Here is a 16,756-nt window from a genome sequence, read left to right on the forward strand (position 1 = left end):
AAGGGGGGAAATTTTTAATTGTATATATGTTAGCAGAATAAAAATAAAACAGGACTATACAACACACACTATGAAAGCTACTGTAAACTATGGACTACAGCCAATAATGTAAGTATTACGATACTGTTTCATCAATTATAATAAAGGCAAAATACTAATAATAGGGAAAACATAATGTGGGGTGGTATATGGGAACTCCATATTTTCTACATGATGTTTTCTGTAAACCTACAACTTCTCTAAAAAAAAAAAAGATGTAATCAATTTGGGGCAGGCCACGGTGGCTCAACAGGCAGAGTTCTCACCTGCCATGCCAGAGACCCGGGTTCAGTTTCCAGTGCCTGTTCAAGCAGGAAAAAAAAGATATTATCAATTTAAACTAAAAGGAGGATCTTATGCTCCTCTTAAGCATGAGGGGCAAGAATTGTAGTGATTCCAGAAGTAAGAGAATTTAACGCGCTGCATGTTTTCCTCTCAGTTCATATGTAATATTTTGTTACCTACTTCTAGCTAGCAACCTAATATTCACTTCTATCCTTCTTTCTTACTAACATCACCTCAGTTTTGTTTAGGTAGACTTGGTACCCAGATAAAAAAAAATCCCTTCCTAAACAGTCATTGCTGTGTCCATATACCACAGTCTATAGTCTATCCAAAGAGAGGTAAGCAGCTGCTGTCCTATTCCCTGTGGACAGCATCCCTTTCCAAATAAAATAGCGGATTCCATTTTGCCTTCTACCCTTCCCCTTCCTGGATCATGCAAGACCCTTGAGGTTCTGGATTGAAGTTAGAAGTATCAGTGTGAATTGAGTATTTCATATTTACATATATGTATAAATGTATACCACAACTAGTGTTAACATCTAGTTTATCAGATGCGAGTATCCACTGAAAGGCTGATTCCATGGCTGGGACAGAGAAAATGTAAGTGAGTTTTAAACATACTGCTATGCTAAGAACTAAGGAAGTGTTAAAAAACTGATGAAGACATGCCGAAAGGACATAAGGGCCAGCTATATGCCAAATCTGGAAAAACTGAGAATTGCAATGAATAATGGCATTAACTGATTGGAGCATACTGAAAAAAAAAAAGTATGTTGATGCAAATACTTTTTTAAGGAAGAACAGTGGTTTTCTTGATTTTTGTTTGTTTGTTTATCCGTAGAATGCCCACCCTACTGATAAATGTAAAGGAAATTAAAGAGTCAGACATTCACTATTTTGCAAAGATCATAATTATTGACTATGGCAAAAATGATCACTGGATATTAAACTCTTTGTTGCGGACAGGATATTTATACAATTCAAAGTGTCTTCTCAAAGATTACTTAGTAATTACAAAAGTATGGGTGGGGTGGTAGATTCAGAGTGGAGAAATCTGAAGACACTCCATTGAACAAGTAAGCAAAGGAAATAATCAATGATGGCTCAAAATGGCATCATGTGCTTCCTGAAGACATCACTTAGGCAGTATTCCTGTGAAAAATACACTGCCTGATTCTAATTACAAGAAAAGAATCTGAACAACTCAACTTAAAAGAACTCTGCAAAACAACTGGCCTGAACCCTTCAATATTACCAATATGAAGAAAATCAAAGAAAGCCTGGGAAACTTAAAGCAAACCCAAGAGACACAACAGCTAAAGGCAATCAATGGTCCTGGATTGGATCCTGGAGCTGGAAATATATCTTTATAAAAGGCATTATTGGGACATTATTTTAAACCTTTGAGTATGGAATGTATATTAGATAATATAATTCAAACACGTTCAATTACTTAATATTGTACCTACATTGTGATTTTTGTAAGAGAATGTTCTTCTACTTAGCCCATACAAACTGAAGACATAGTTTGGAAATATCGTCAAGTCTGTGACCTACTCAAATAGTTCAACAAAAAAGAGAAAGAGTGTGAGCCAGCAAGAGCAAGTGGGAGGAAGAGAAAGGGAGAGGGGCTCTATTGGGCGAGGGGAGAGGTGGCAAAGGTGAATAGTTGGTTAATAGTTGGTGAAGCGTGTGTAGGTATTCATTAGACTGCTTTAAAAGAAAGTTGAGAAAATAGTTTTCAAAACTGTTGAACAGCATATTCACAAGTTTACTAAGGCTTTAAGTGTTTTTATTTAAAAATTGAGAAAATAAGTAAGAATGAACTTTTTAAAAAGCAATAAAAGTAATGAAAATGTTTTAGTGCTTTAGAAAAGGAAAGACATCATATTTTAATTTAAGAGATGATTTTAAAAAAACATTAAAATAAAGAAATTTCTTAACTGATCATAAAAAGGGCAATGGGGAAATAGAAGGAACTTGTAAAATTAAATATGTGGAAGATAACAAAAGTTATACAAAAATATAATAAGAACCACTATGCTTATTGAACACAGCAGTTTGACTCATTTATGAGACGTTTTGGTATAAATTATCAAAATTCATGCATAAATATAAAAACTCAGTGAGCACACACAAATGTACAATTCTGAACTCACAGGATTTTAGTTTTTTGAATTTCTCATTTCTAAGAACATTGATCCCACGTTATTTGTGATATTATAGAAATTTTTTAAAGGCCTTCTCTAATCATACTTAAATTGAGCCTATGTCAAACTTACAAAAGTAAAATTCACAAAAAGCACAGACCAAACTCATCCATAAATACAGAGGCTAAAATCCTAGTAAAATCTTGGCTATTATATTTAGCAGCATGTTAGAAGATAATAAACCGTCATCAAATAGGGTTACTTTAAGGAATCAAGAATGGTTTAGTATTAAGAAAAAGTGGATTGTTTTCATGCAAATTACCTGAATAAAGCTTAATTTTTAAAATACAAGATATAAGCTAATATTTACCAAACAGAGTCTATGCCAGATATATATAAATATAAATTTATATACCATAAAGTGAGGATGGCCAAATAGAACAGAAGGAAATGTAACAAAATATTTGGTTAACCATTTCTTCTGTGTGCTTGATTTATGGATTTCAAATCACCTACAACAACAAAAGACAACATAATACCATGAAGAAAAATGTGTGTACCACTGCTCAATTCCTCAATAGGAATTAAATCAGCAAACTTGCGAGGTTTAGAAAAGGCAACAGCCAACAATTTTTAGCAATTTTGTTTTCGAGGCATTTCCAACTAGCCGCTTCTTTGGGAGCGTATCTTAAGCCCCGGACACATAGCTTAACTGTCGGCAACAGTAAAGCCATGAAATGACATAGCAATCTCAAAATTGTCTCCTCATTTCAGTTTATCCATTGCTTTGTATTTATTTTTGGTCCTTTGTCCTCTCTTTTAATAACAGTAAGTGGACTACAGGATGATAAACATCAGTGATTTGTTTTCCAAAGTTCCCAATATGTTTATAATGGATAAGTTAATGCCCTAAGTTTATTATTTCAAATTAAAGTTTTTGTCATGTATACAAATATTTTCTTAATGAATTTTAAAATCATGTTAGCTTGAAACAAGCCTACAAAATCTGACAGTTTGAATTTTATTATCTTAGTTTGTAACAAAATGTATATCCTGCCCAACGTGGACTTTTCGAACTGGGCATCAATTATGATTAAATTATTTGGAAAATGTTTTTTCTCTTTTTGAGACCCATATTTTATTGGTCGAGTTAGTGTTATTAATACATTGCTATTGAAATCTCTTTAGAGTAAAGGTGTATGTCAGCATCATCAATGTGTGCTTTTTTCATTCCTTATGATTAATAGGAAAAGAGATTACATTCGATATAATGAAATTACTTTTAAAAATATTTCTGCTGTATATCTATATGAAGAACTTGTTTGGAAATTTACTGAATAGACATTAATTAATATTCTGATTTCATTTCTAATGCTCTGCTGCTCTATTGTTTGAAAATAAATGAAGAGAAAAGAACCAGAGCTTTTAAGACAGAATGATCTATTGACAGTCTAATTAATGTGCTGGGCCATTTCATTAGCATTCAGATGTTTCATGCAGATTGACAAAGCTCTGGTGACTATGTAATCAACTGGGGGATTAATTATTTAAACAACCAGCCTAGCAAAGAGGCCAGGACAGGGTCCCAGGGTACTGAATGTCCAAGCTCCCGGATACTGAGAACTTCAAATCTAAGGCAGATCTAAGTCAACTGAAAATGGTCATGAGGATGGATGGATGACTTTTATATAAGGCAAATAAGAACCAATATTGGTGCTTTGGGATGATAAAAGTCTGAAGGATCCTCAAGGGATTTTTGGAAAGAAACGACTGAAATTCATCTCACATACAATTAGATATTATCCATAGAAAACACGCACACAAATGCACACACATAAGCACACACAGAGATACACACGAAGACCAGTTGGTGGCCCCTACTAAAAGCTTTCCAACCCTCATCTTCATCTCCTTTATAAGTGGCTAACACACAAGATACCATTCTATTTAATCATCTTCATTTTCTTTCTCTCTTCTTTTTTCTCTCTCTCCCATTCTCTCTCTCCTTTTCTCTATCTCCCTCTCTCCCTCCTTCCATCCCTCCACCTTCCATCACTCTGTCCCTTCTTTCCTCACAAATCTTTCCTCATGAAGAATTACCTTAGCTGTCTATCAGTTTCCTTTCTGCTACACAGTCTCTGTGATATCTTCTAGCCCAAACGTCTCTTATTCAAAATAAGTCTTAATAATCACCAAAGCATTAAATGCAACCACTTTGGGGGAAAAGATAATACCCTTGGTTCTTAAAATGGGGTCATTTTTCACCACAATCTTGTCAGCCATGATGTGTCTGCATTTCATTCTATAAGCAACGGATATTTTTCTTTTGTATTTTTTAAGTGTGAAATATAATGCATATACAAAATGTAAATGTATGTATTAATGACTTACTATAAAGCATGCAGATTTAAAACCAAAAGCAAGATAAGAAATGAGCATTGCCAGCAACCCAGACACCACCTATACATCTTTTCCCACTCAAAATCACCTTCCTCTTCCACCATGGGTGACCATTTCTTGACTTTTACAGTAATAATTTTCATTTTTTCTTTATATTTTCCCACCTAAATATGTACCACTAAGCACTATAGCTTAAATTTTCATATATAAAATTATTCTACACACCATTTGTGAAATTCAATTTAGAAATAGTATCAATTTAGAAATTCATTCATGTTGTTTCATGAGGGGTAAACATTTCATTTTCATTGCTCTAGCATATTCCATTATATATCTATGCCTCAATTTACTGTCTGCATTCATTCTACTGTTAATATGCATTGACTTGTTCCCTTTTACTAATTTGAATATCGCTCATATGAATTCTTGCACATGTTTCCTGGTGCATATATTCACTCATTCTTGTTGGTACAACTCTAGGAACAGAAATGTTGCATGTTCAATTTTATTAAGCAATGCATCTTCTTTTCAAAGTGGTTTTATCAATTAAAACTTGCTGCAGCAGGGTGTGAGAACTCATTACTCCATAGCCTCAAACACCACTTGGTATTGTCATTCTTTTTAATTTTAGCTCTTATAGAGTACTTTAATTTTTTAAAAGATTACAATGGATATTGTATGATACAGCAAAGTAAGACAGTTATACAGTATAGAGTCTTAAGATGGAACTAACTGGACTTACTGATAGATTAGATGTAAGTAAGAAAGAGGAGACTTTGAGTATGACTTCTGTGTTCTGGCTTTAAAAATTGGATGAAGATATCTTCTGATGAGCCATTTTGTGAGTTAGAAAAGACTGAGACTAAAGAGGTGAGGAGGGGTGAGTTCATCTGGATATGTTAAACATGAGATATTAGGTATCCACCAGATGTGAAATGGGCATTTCAATATACAAGTCTGGAGCTCAGAAGAGAGACCATAGCAAATATAACTTTTTACTATTTGGGGAATTTAAGGAGAAATATACATAAATAAGAAAGAGGTACAAGGCCTAACCTTGAGAGAGTCTAATGTTTTAGAGATCTTATGTAAAACAGAAAGCCAGGCTGGAGTAGTAGTAAGTGAGGAAGAAAAACCGAGAATATACTGATGAAACAAAATACTGACAAACAACAAAATAAATAACAACAACAACAACAAAAATAAACAAGGAGGCATTTTAAGAAGAGATTGGTAAATTGTATCAAATATTTCCAATAGGTAAGAAAAAATAATATTATCCAGTGGATTTGGCTACACAGTAATTGGTGATTTGTAGAAGATTGGTTGTAATGAGCTGGAAGGAAGAAAAGCAGGATTGTACTGGGCTAAAGGAGAAGTTTAGAAAATCGAGAAAACATATACAGCATGTTTAAGTTGTTTGGGAATGGAGAAGAGAAATGAGTCATTACGCTAAGGGAGAACGGCCAAGGGAAGTTTCTATAAATTTGAAATACACTAGAATATTTTCATGTTCTGATGGAATAATCTAGTGGCAAGAGAAGAAGTGAAGATGAAGAAGAAAACTGAAGATGCAGCAAAGTCATGGTGAAGGGCAGAAGTGATGGAGGTTCAGAAACATACATCAGACTTCTACTCACTTCTCATTGACCTGACCTATGATGCATGATCAGATCTAGCTGCAAGGGGGCCAGGAGAATGAATATTTAGTTATACATTCTTGCCTTGAAAAAACCATGTTCTGTTAGTAAAGGGCAATTGGAGAATGGATTGTTAAACAATAGCAATATCTGCCACATGTGGAGATGGTAGGTATTTGAGTGCAACTACATTGCAGTTCATTGGTTAATTTAATAGAATAAGAGAAAGAAAAGTGATGATTGATGATATCTGCAAGAGAGGAGTTATCTTCTTTCAAAGGATAAAAATTGATTATCACCGAGGGTATTGAAAATAAAAATAAAACATATTGCAGTGGCTAAAATCAATTTTCAGAGAATAATTTAAAGACAATTTTTAGTTATTCCCCTAGTTTGGATAAAAATATACCCCCTTGCATATGTAAATTATACTATTTGCCTCTTTTTAAGCAACAATCTCCCAGAACAAATCTCTATCCAAAATAAAATAATGATCAATTCTTCCAATTTAAAAAGTAAGTTCATTTTTATGCATTTATTCTGAGAGATTAAAATGCATGCTACCATGCTATGATTTGTTTAGGTCATCAAAGGGAAATATGGTTCTTATCTGTCTTGACATTTCTACTTTCCTTTGGGTGACAAGGACAGTCTTTATAACTGAGGCTGTTTCTTTGTACATCAAATAACAACAAAGTTCTAAATTACATCTAGCAAAACCAATACTCCCAGTAGGAAAATATAGGGCTTGATTACAAAAGAATTGCATTTGATTGTCTTTATTGAAGCAATCATTTTTGGGGACCATTCATGAACAAGCATAGATTTTTACCTTGTCATTCACAACAATCACATCATCTAAGCAAACTCCAAGAAACTCTTTAATATCTTGGCTGACTATTCCTGCTTGACCTATTATTATGATGACTCTTCCATGTATGGTTTCCTACCAGAATGTTTTAAACTACCGAAACTTGCATCAAATTCATTCCCTCTCACAGCTTGATTTCAGACTAATGCATAGTGAAATATATGCAAAGAAGTGGTGAAGAAGTTCCAAGTTTTAGATAAATGAAGATTGTTATCCACAGCTCCCCCATTCAAAGAGCAGCTTCTACTGCCCTAGAAAAACAAATCCATTCTTGCCTCAGCCTGGATCTACAGCTGGTATAATATTAAAAGTGATGTTGATGATGAAAGCCATTATTTATGGAGTTGTGGCTATGTACCAGGTACTCTATTAAAAGCACTGTCTCATCCAATCCTCAGAGCAATCTTTTTAGGGCTCATATGAGAATTGTTTCTATTCCACAGAGGAAGCTGAGGCTACTAGAGATTTAATAACTTTCCTAAAATGACACAACTACATGGAAGTGAAGCCAGGGTTAGAATTCGAGCAGTAGAATTTCAGAACCTGTGTTTTCCATCACAATTCTGACCCCTCCCCAAAAGGCACAGGAGAAGACCACACCTCAAGACTGTTTTCCTGTTTGGCACATGTCAAAAGAATATAGAGAGTTAGAGTCACTCAGCTCCAAACCAATTGACTAAGCTGGACAGGACTGGACATAAATTCTAGACAGAAATTTGTCCAAAGGAAAAAACAAAAGTCTTTGCTCGACTCTAAGAATCTATACAGATTTTTAAAATTATCATACACAGCATGGCTTCACAGAACTAATGTGAGTCCATGAGGGAAATGCGGGTTTCCAAATTATTTGCCCCACTTGATGATCATGTTCTCATTTAATTTTTCTAATATCTCTTTATGTATATTACTGTGAATTTTATGTATTATTTCCCTGTAAGGGAAAGGACACAAAAATAACATCATACAGCACCTGTACATTCATAAAGTGATAAGTGCCACTAGTAAATCCTAGCGTTTGCTTCATAATATTATTCTGAATGGCTAAGCACAATGAAGGCATTTATTTCAATAGTTCTTGACTCCTTTGGCCATTTATTTCCAAATTGGATATGCCATTTATATTTAGACTAGCTGTGCATTTTCATCTTTCTTTAAGTGCTGTTATCAGAAGAGTCCACATAATAACTTTGATTTATCCTGAGGGTCAGTCTTTACTTGCTAGGAGGAAAATGTGTCAAAACCTTCCACATTCTAAATGGATATCCAAGGTCTCATTATAAACCAACATAAGTTAAAATTGTTTCATTTCCTATTATTTACCTTTAAAATATTGTGATAACACAATGGCAGTATGAAATACTCAGAAAAGTCAACTGTAAATTGTGCCACTTTTAAGAAAAATAGTAAGCCAATCTTGACCCCATTCATCCAATTGTATTTGGACTGGTAAGGCCAGATCTTATCAATGGATTTTTTTTTTGAAACCAGACAACACACTACTTTGCATTCTGGAAAAGCATCCTCTCTCTGCTAATTACCAAACCTCAGTGAGCCTGCCATTTAGTAAGATATCTATTATGTACCTTCAAAAATGACAAACTGAGCTCCACACAACTAGCTTAAAAATAAGGTAATTTATATTGTGTTGTACTTTCTAAAACAAATAAAAATATTTGTTTATTCCACGTTACTACAATTTTTTGTAAAGGTATTTGGCTTGGTGCCCTAAAATCCCCACATGTATGACATATGGGAGGACACAGTGTGTTCTACAAGCCATGTTTCTGTAATGTAAATCAGCTGATATGAGAAGGGTAAGTGCAGGAATAATGTCAATATAACATCCACAGTATGAGTTCAAGTAGCACAAACTCAGCCACCCACAGAAGACAACAAGAGGCCCATTCACTCCAAGTTCTCAACATTTAGTTGATCTTGGTGCTATCTTGGAAATGCTTTCTGCATGGTTCTCCCATTGTCTCATGTACTGCCTGGTCTTCTAATTTTAATTAAATTCGCTACCCCTTCTTCTGAGTTTTCTTCACCGTTTGGGAAAAATGAATAGTCCTATATTTACTGTAGTATTTCTTTATTAAGAAGTAACTTCTCTTTTGAGTGTTAATATCTTCTTTTTAGGACTATTACTATTTTTATTATTATTCTAATTAAATAGTCACATCATTTGATTGATTTGGCTACTCTTATTTTCCCCATAAGCCCTATAACTTTTACCAAATAATGTGCTCAAGTTTATTTTCCAAAAATGTATCTATTGCAATGTAATAATATATATGAACAATATATATTGCACGTAGTCGTATATGAAGACTCATGTGAGATACTTACTTTTTCTTCAGCCCAAGAATACCAATACCTTTCATAAAGAATTGGTTTGTCCTTGCAAACTTAGCAATTTCTCTTTTAATATTAGATGTGTGTTGAGTAATTTGTGCATAGAGATATAATAATATGCAATTTTGTATTAAACTCATTACTAACCTGATTTATTTTGTCTTTATGGTGGTGGGTGTTGGTGTTTTAACTTTTCTCTCTTATTCCTTTAATAATTGGTTTTATATGTGTCCTTCCAAACTGCCATTAATATTGTTTAAAGGAAAGAGGGAGTTGTTATACAAACACACACACACACACAAACACATACAACATATATACATATAGATAACACACATATGAAGATAGGCATATGCTTCATAATTTAAAATCACAGTTATTTAAGTGGAAGGTAAGTATATGTGGCAGGTGGAAAGAGCCTCCAAAAAGTCATTTGGAATAACATAGAGAGGCCAAATGAATACCTAATTCTTTACAACTTTTCCATTGGTTGTATTCAAGAAAAAATGTCTCTGTTGCCCCACTAGGATACCACTTGTCATATTGGAATAGTACCAGAATTTCCCTGGATTCATTAAGAAGTTAGTGCATTCTCTTAAAGTTCCTAACTTACCCCCAGTGTGCATTAACTGACTGAAGGAATCTGAGCCAGCAAGTCATAAACTTTGTGCCTACACAAATGAGAGAAGAATTAAGGCACAGAGTATTCCAGTTGAAAAAGTAAGATATCAATATGCATGAAAATAGAGCTAGAAGAATTCATACCATCTCACTTACCCAAAGCCCAACATATCAAAGAGACAAAAGTTGGGTCACTTCGATTAACATGGGATGAGATTATAAATTTCATATATTTCATTCATTCGTTAAACAAATATGTATTGCTCCATCAGCGCTTCACCTAGATCCCCTTTATTAGGAAACACACTCATCACCCTGGAGCTTGGAGTGCTGCTTGCTAATAGCTAACAGCTGCATCCTTCTTGTGAATTGCCCTCACCTGTTGGGAGCCACCTTTCCCAGTCAATGACTGACTCATACTTAGGTTAAGAAGCCAGCCCTCTGGGCAGACCACAGTGGCCTAGCAGGCAGAGTTCTCACCTGCCATGTCGGAAGACCCGGGTTCGGTTCCTGGTGGCTGCCGTGCAAAAAAAAAAAAAAAAAAAAAAACAACAACCCAGTCCTCTGACCACAAAGGGGGACAACTTTATGATACTGCTCATGCTCCAACATACCTCTGGTGATGCCGCTGACCAATAGTTCCAGTTTCAGCACTGAAATTCCCTAGAAAGCCCTCAGTCCTTGGTAAACCTGGTTGGCTGCTATCCCTAAGAACTGATTCTACCTGTTCCTCATAAGCATCTTCCTCATCACACTCCTGCTTCTCTCCCTTCTCTTCAGAGCACTCCTGTGACTCATTCCTTCTCCAGGAAAACTCATGTCAGACTCTGGATCTAGAAAAACCAAGTGAAGACAGCTGCTTACACGTGCTGGTCAGTTTGAGGTACTCAACTAGACAGAAAAGATGCCTGCCATGATAGAACTTACCTTCAATTGATGAAGCAATTTTAGATAGAAGTTCCCATAAAGAAAAAAAATGGTGACCTGATGGTGCCTAGAAGCAGGCTGACAACCCTGAGGAGAGTAGTCAATGCAAGACCTGTTCAAAGGGCAACAGCTGAGCTTTGGCCAAAAACGTTGAGAACCATCGGCTATATGAAGATGAAGAGGAAGAATGTTTCAGGCAGAAGGGAGAGCAGATGCAGATTCTGAGGAAGATGATAATTAGTCTGCATTAGTGTGGATCCTTCTCCATCTCTGATGTCCCTTCCTGCAAAGGCAGCTCAATTAGTGCAACTTCCGGCCTCTCTCTAGCCTCAATTTTCTTTGTCTCAGAGTATATGCTGGGACATCTGAGTGGTAATTTAGGTAGAATGACTGTTCATGTTTAACTCAGTTCCAGCCTTTGCTTTGCTTCTTGAGAGGCACATTCCATACTTTGAGAGGAAGGGGAAGAGAGAGTCCTGGCTTATTCTAGAGTTATCTATAACTGGATGGATTGAGTCTATCCAACTTTGAAATTCAGCCTATCCAACTTTTGAATAACAGACCTCAAGTTGCCCTACATCCAGACTCTCTAGGAATTGAGGGATATTTTGATCACAGTCTACCACTCCATCATTTTTTTTTCAACCTGCTCAGAATCTGAATGGGTAAGAGCTCTTCCTTGTTCCCACCTCCAAAGGTCACATAACTTTTTAGTTAACATCATTTTAAAAATTTAAGATGGTCATTCATTTGTCAGAAAAATTGTCAAACATGGTACTATTCTCAATTGAAAATGAGAAAAAAGAGGAAGTAATTTTGAAGATATTATCGATGTTTCTTCCGTTAGAACCAGGAAAATAAAATTATAGTAAGTTCTGGTTGTTGGCATAAGTGAGATATTTAAAATTAAAATTAATGTCTTGAGTTTTAAAGTACCTCAAAACATTAATGTATTTAAATTATTTATTTAATGTTTAATATATTTCAATTATTCAGTATCTTTCAACCACTTTAATATTATGGAAGACATCAACTATCAATACATAAAAATGTGTATGAAGGAGCACACAGTTTTCCTTTTGATCTCTTTGGAATATGGCTTGGCACAACACTGATTTTAAATTTTGATAATTTGCTCATCTTGGATGTTTTGATTTTTAAAAAATATTGCATTGAAGAATACTGATCTTGATTACTTAGATTTCTATGTCCTCTTGAAAACTGTGCCTGAAGGTGAGTGCCTTACTCAGATACACAATTGAAGGGAGGAAGGGGTAAAAATTTAAGTGGCACATCCCTTGCCTCATCCTCATTCTTCCTTTGCACGTGAGTACATTCTAGAAACAAAAAGAAGAATGTGTAAGCTGAATTTAGTAAGCCATGTCAGGAAAAGGAAGAAAAAGAGTCATAGAGGTAGAGAAAAGCTAGATCACGCAAGGCCTTTTAAGTAGGGGGAAGGAAAGGTAGTTATTTCCTATCTGGGATTAGACTCTAGGAACCGATCCCTTTCCCCAGCCCACCCCCCAGAGAGTATCAAATATGACTCTGGCACTAACTTAATCCCTGGTGTTAGTCAAATCCTTTAAGAAATGAGTGTCTCCATTTTCCCAATGCCCTGTGTAGAAATTGATCAAAGAGTTCTCTCATTTATTTTCCAACTTAAATCTCCACAGTTATCCAACAAATCTGCTAGCAATGTCATCTTTTCTATGATGCTTAATTTTTTATGTCTATAAAATGTATATGATTTTTGAGCATGTCTAATAATACAGAAAATACACAAGTAAATTAAAAACCAAAAGAAAGTACCAAGCACCAAAGAAGCTAAATATTGGTGAGAGAAGAAAAAGCAGAGCAATCTTGGATTTCAGGAAAAAAAAGAATTTTTTTCCCAAATGACAAAAGCTATCATGTTTATATGTGCACAAAATTGCCTTATGTGATACCACATTCATTTACTTCCCTTTTTATGGTGTTAAAAATAATCTTGTATGTGTGGCATATAGAGTATGTACGAATTAAAATTAATGTTAAAAATAAAAACAAATCCTTCTCATAAGTAATTATTCAAGAATTACAGCTATTGGTTAATTGTCATAATATTAACCAAGAAATGTTCACAAATCGTAAGCAGATTTTGTTCGATGACGAATTTGGATGCTCAATACAACACAACTAATGCACAATAACCAGGTCAGGAGCACACAGCACCCTTAAAGGTGGAGATGCCAGAGTCTCTGAAGTCCATCATCCCGAGGGCAGACATAAGGCAGGCAGGGACCTCTGAGGAAAGGTCTCAGGGCCTGTCCAGCAGGGCATCAGCAGAGGGTCCAAAGCCATGGGCTGGAGGCGCTGATGTCTATGCATCTAGGCCAGAGGGAACATTGGAGCCAGGAGTCAGGGCGACTGAGGGTCAGCCCGTGTCTACCTGACGCTCACTGGAGTGACACCAGCCCTGGTTTTATGTCTCCGAGGACTGGTCAGCAATATTCTTTTCAAGAGAGTGTCCCTCTGACAGGCCTCAAGCCAGTCCTTAGGTCCTTGCATGTATGTCTGGTTATCACTTATTACAAAAACATGTTTTTCTCAGTTTGTTTACATTTTAATTTTGGTCAACATGTTCGTAATATTTTTGGGATTCAAGATCATTAACTTCATTCTAGTACGTAATAGCTATAGAATATTTTATTCCAACTATATTACTAAGGAATGAAATATTGAAGCTTGATTCCTACCATAATCAATATTTTTTATTTATTTATTTATTTTTTGCATGGTAGCCTCTGGGAAACGAACCCAGGTCTCCAGCATGGCAGGCGAGAACTCTGCCACTGAGCCACTGTTGCACCACCCCATAATCAGTATTTTAAGAACACTAATGGAAGCATTTTCATTCATGTTCTTATCTTTTTTAGACATCTATGGAACAGAATTTAAACTTTGTGGTTATCTCTGGGGAATCTCAAAATTATAGTTCCCCCATATGGGTAAGCAAGTAACATAAATATTCACCAGATGAAAGAGACAAGAAGGAGTGGTGGGGGATGATGCAAAAGGAACAGTTCATTTCCTTTTTAAAGGGGCACAGCTCTACTCTTTTTTATAGCAAAGCTAAGAATTTTCACAATAAAATCCGATCTCCCTTTGTAAATGTTGACAAATAATTCATTGTTTAAATGTTGCATATGCCAAACATACTCTTTGGCTGTTTTCAACTGCTAGCTTGGGGTTTTCATTCTGAACTTGCATTTTGTGCTGAGCTGAATTACAGGATGCTTTCAAAAGGATGTAAAGATACACAGAACTAATTGCCTCTAGCAGTTCTGCTCTCCCCACCCTCCCCAGAGCTGTGAGAAGAGATTCTCCACAGTACCATGTTTCCTAGTCCCCCTTCTGATCGAAAGCCCCAGGAGAGAGCATACAGCTGGCCAAGCTGAGATTCATGTCCCATACCTCTAGCTGACAATGGGCAGAAGAGCAGGGACTCAGGTGGGGGTGGGGGGCAAGGCAGGAGGGTGAAGGTGCTGAGCACTGATCATCAAGACTCACCCAAAGGGGAACCTCCCTAATACAGGAAGGAAGGTGAGATGCTGGACAGCCCAAATAGGACTAATACCCATTAAATCACTTTCCTCCATAAAATCCGTTCATGATTTCCTATATCTTTAAGAATAAAATCCAAATTCCTAGCCAAGTTGCTATAAGATCTGACCCCTTCCCATCTCTACAAATTCTCCTCCCACCCTTGATCAATACGCTTTAGCTCTGTCTCTTTGGTTTCTTGAAAATGCCCCCAATTCTTTCCTGAACTTGGTGCCTTTATGTACATCTTTCCCTTGGTCTGAAATTATGTCACCACTGCTGTCCACTTTTCCTCCTTAGTTTAGACTCAGCCTCAAGATCTCCACTTTATCAGTCTTGCCAGAAAATCTTATTTAAAACACCAACCTCTGCCAATAGGCTTTCCGGAATCCCCTTCATTTTCTTTCATATTTCTTACCACAATCTGACAATTCTTGATGTATTTCTTTATGTTTATGTTGTCTCCGAGCTCAGTGAGGTCACAATGGGCCTTTCTGGTCTCCTGTTTTGTTTTTCTCCAGCACCTAGCACAGTACTCAGCACAGAAAAAGATCTTAATAATTATTTGTTGAGTATGTAAAAGAATGGCATTTTCCAAAAGTCTGAATGAGGAACAGCATAGCATTTGTGTAACCAGGGGTTTTCAAACTATGTTGCGCAGAGTTGCCTCATAGGCTTCATTTGAAGGGGCAGAGAAAGGGAAAAGCTGCCCAAATCCCAATTCCAACATCTATTTTACATATTAGGCTTCTATATAAGACTTAACTGAAAGGATTTGCATACGAATGAAATTTGACAATGAAGATTTAGCTGGGAGTAAAGGAAAATATTAAAAGATGAGGTTATTAGTACTTTGATGATTCTGATAAATATTCTAGATGCTGAGGAATAACTTATAGGTCATTATTATTCAAATTGACTTGTATCTTTTCTAAACCTGTTCCGAGAAAGAATTATTATGGGAAAAACTTCACTGGCATTGATCTAAATTTGAATCTGTGTATAACATTTCTGCAGGTATTGGCCTATTAACTCTACCATGTTTATATAACTACCTAGTGAAGGTCAGTGCCCACTAGAAGAAAATTTAAAATTCAAAAACATATTGATGGGCAGGCCACGGTGGCTCAGCAGGTAAGAATGCTTGCCTGCCATGCCCGAGGATTCCCAGTGCCTGCCCATGTAAAAAAAAAAAAAAAAAAAAAAAAGCATATTGATGCTTTCCAGGTAAAAAGCAGGTGCCATGCAAGCAGGGATCAGGTTCACTTTGTTCACATTACTGTGTCCAGTCTTTGGCTTGAAGGGAGTAAAGAATGGGTCCAGCATGGGTGGGGGTTAGTGGTAGCAGTGGCATCCTGCCATGAATCCTCAGAGCCCAAGCAAAGTAAATCCAAGGGAGGGCAGCAATTAGTTAGGTACAAAATGTATTAATCCAATAAGTAAGTATATTAGTGATAACAGAACCCCATTTCCCCACTGTTGGAAAAGTTTACAAATATGGAAAGGGAGAAATGGAGAATGAATCCTGTGATTTTCTGTTGGAAATGGAGGTATTTGCCAGTGAGAACTCATGGCATTCAATACATGCAGATAGATTTATAAAAATTCATATAGGTGTAAATATGTAAAAGTATATATGTAAATATATGTATATACATATACATAAATAGTATGTGCATCATACATACTCCATAGCTCTATCCTCTGGGAGGGGAGACTGACAATCCAAAAGCAATTAGCACACCTAGTGCGCAAATCTTGGTTTCTAAACATCATTCTCCAACAAGAGAATATAAGGTTTCTTGAGAAATGGTTGACTCAAGGCTTGGAACAGAATGATGAGCCAGAATGTACTCATCCTGTGCCACAAAGTAGGAAAGTACTCAAAT

General features: G+C 36.0%; 1 long non-coding RNA gene across 9 annotated transcripts in view; it reads right to left on the reverse strand.

Moving 5' to 3' along the window:
• The window catches only part of LOC143683947 (uncharacterized), a 355,121-nt gene extending 339,778 nt beyond the window's left edge, over positions 1-15,343 (reverse strand). For all 9 annotated transcript variants that reach the window (XR_013175749.1, XR_013175748.1, XR_013175757.1 and 6 more), the window contains exons 1-3: positions 15,234-15,343; positions 11,286-11,506; positions 10,973-11,191 (exon numbers count right to left, since the gene is read on the reverse strand). This is a non-coding gene — a long non-coding RNA (uncharacterized LOC143683947). The remainder of the gene's footprint in view (positions 1-10,972; positions 11,192-11,285; positions 11,507-15,233) is intronic.
• Between the last annotated feature and the right edge of the window lie 1,413 nt (positions 15,344-16,756).

This window comes from Tamandua tetradactyla, chromosome 1, assembly GCF_023851605.1.
Source record: "Tamandua tetradactyla isolate mTamTet1 chromosome 1, mTamTet1.pri, whole genome shotgun sequence".
NCBI lineage: Eukaryota > Metazoa > Chordata > Mammalia > Pilosa > Myrmecophagidae > Tamandua > Tamandua tetradactyla.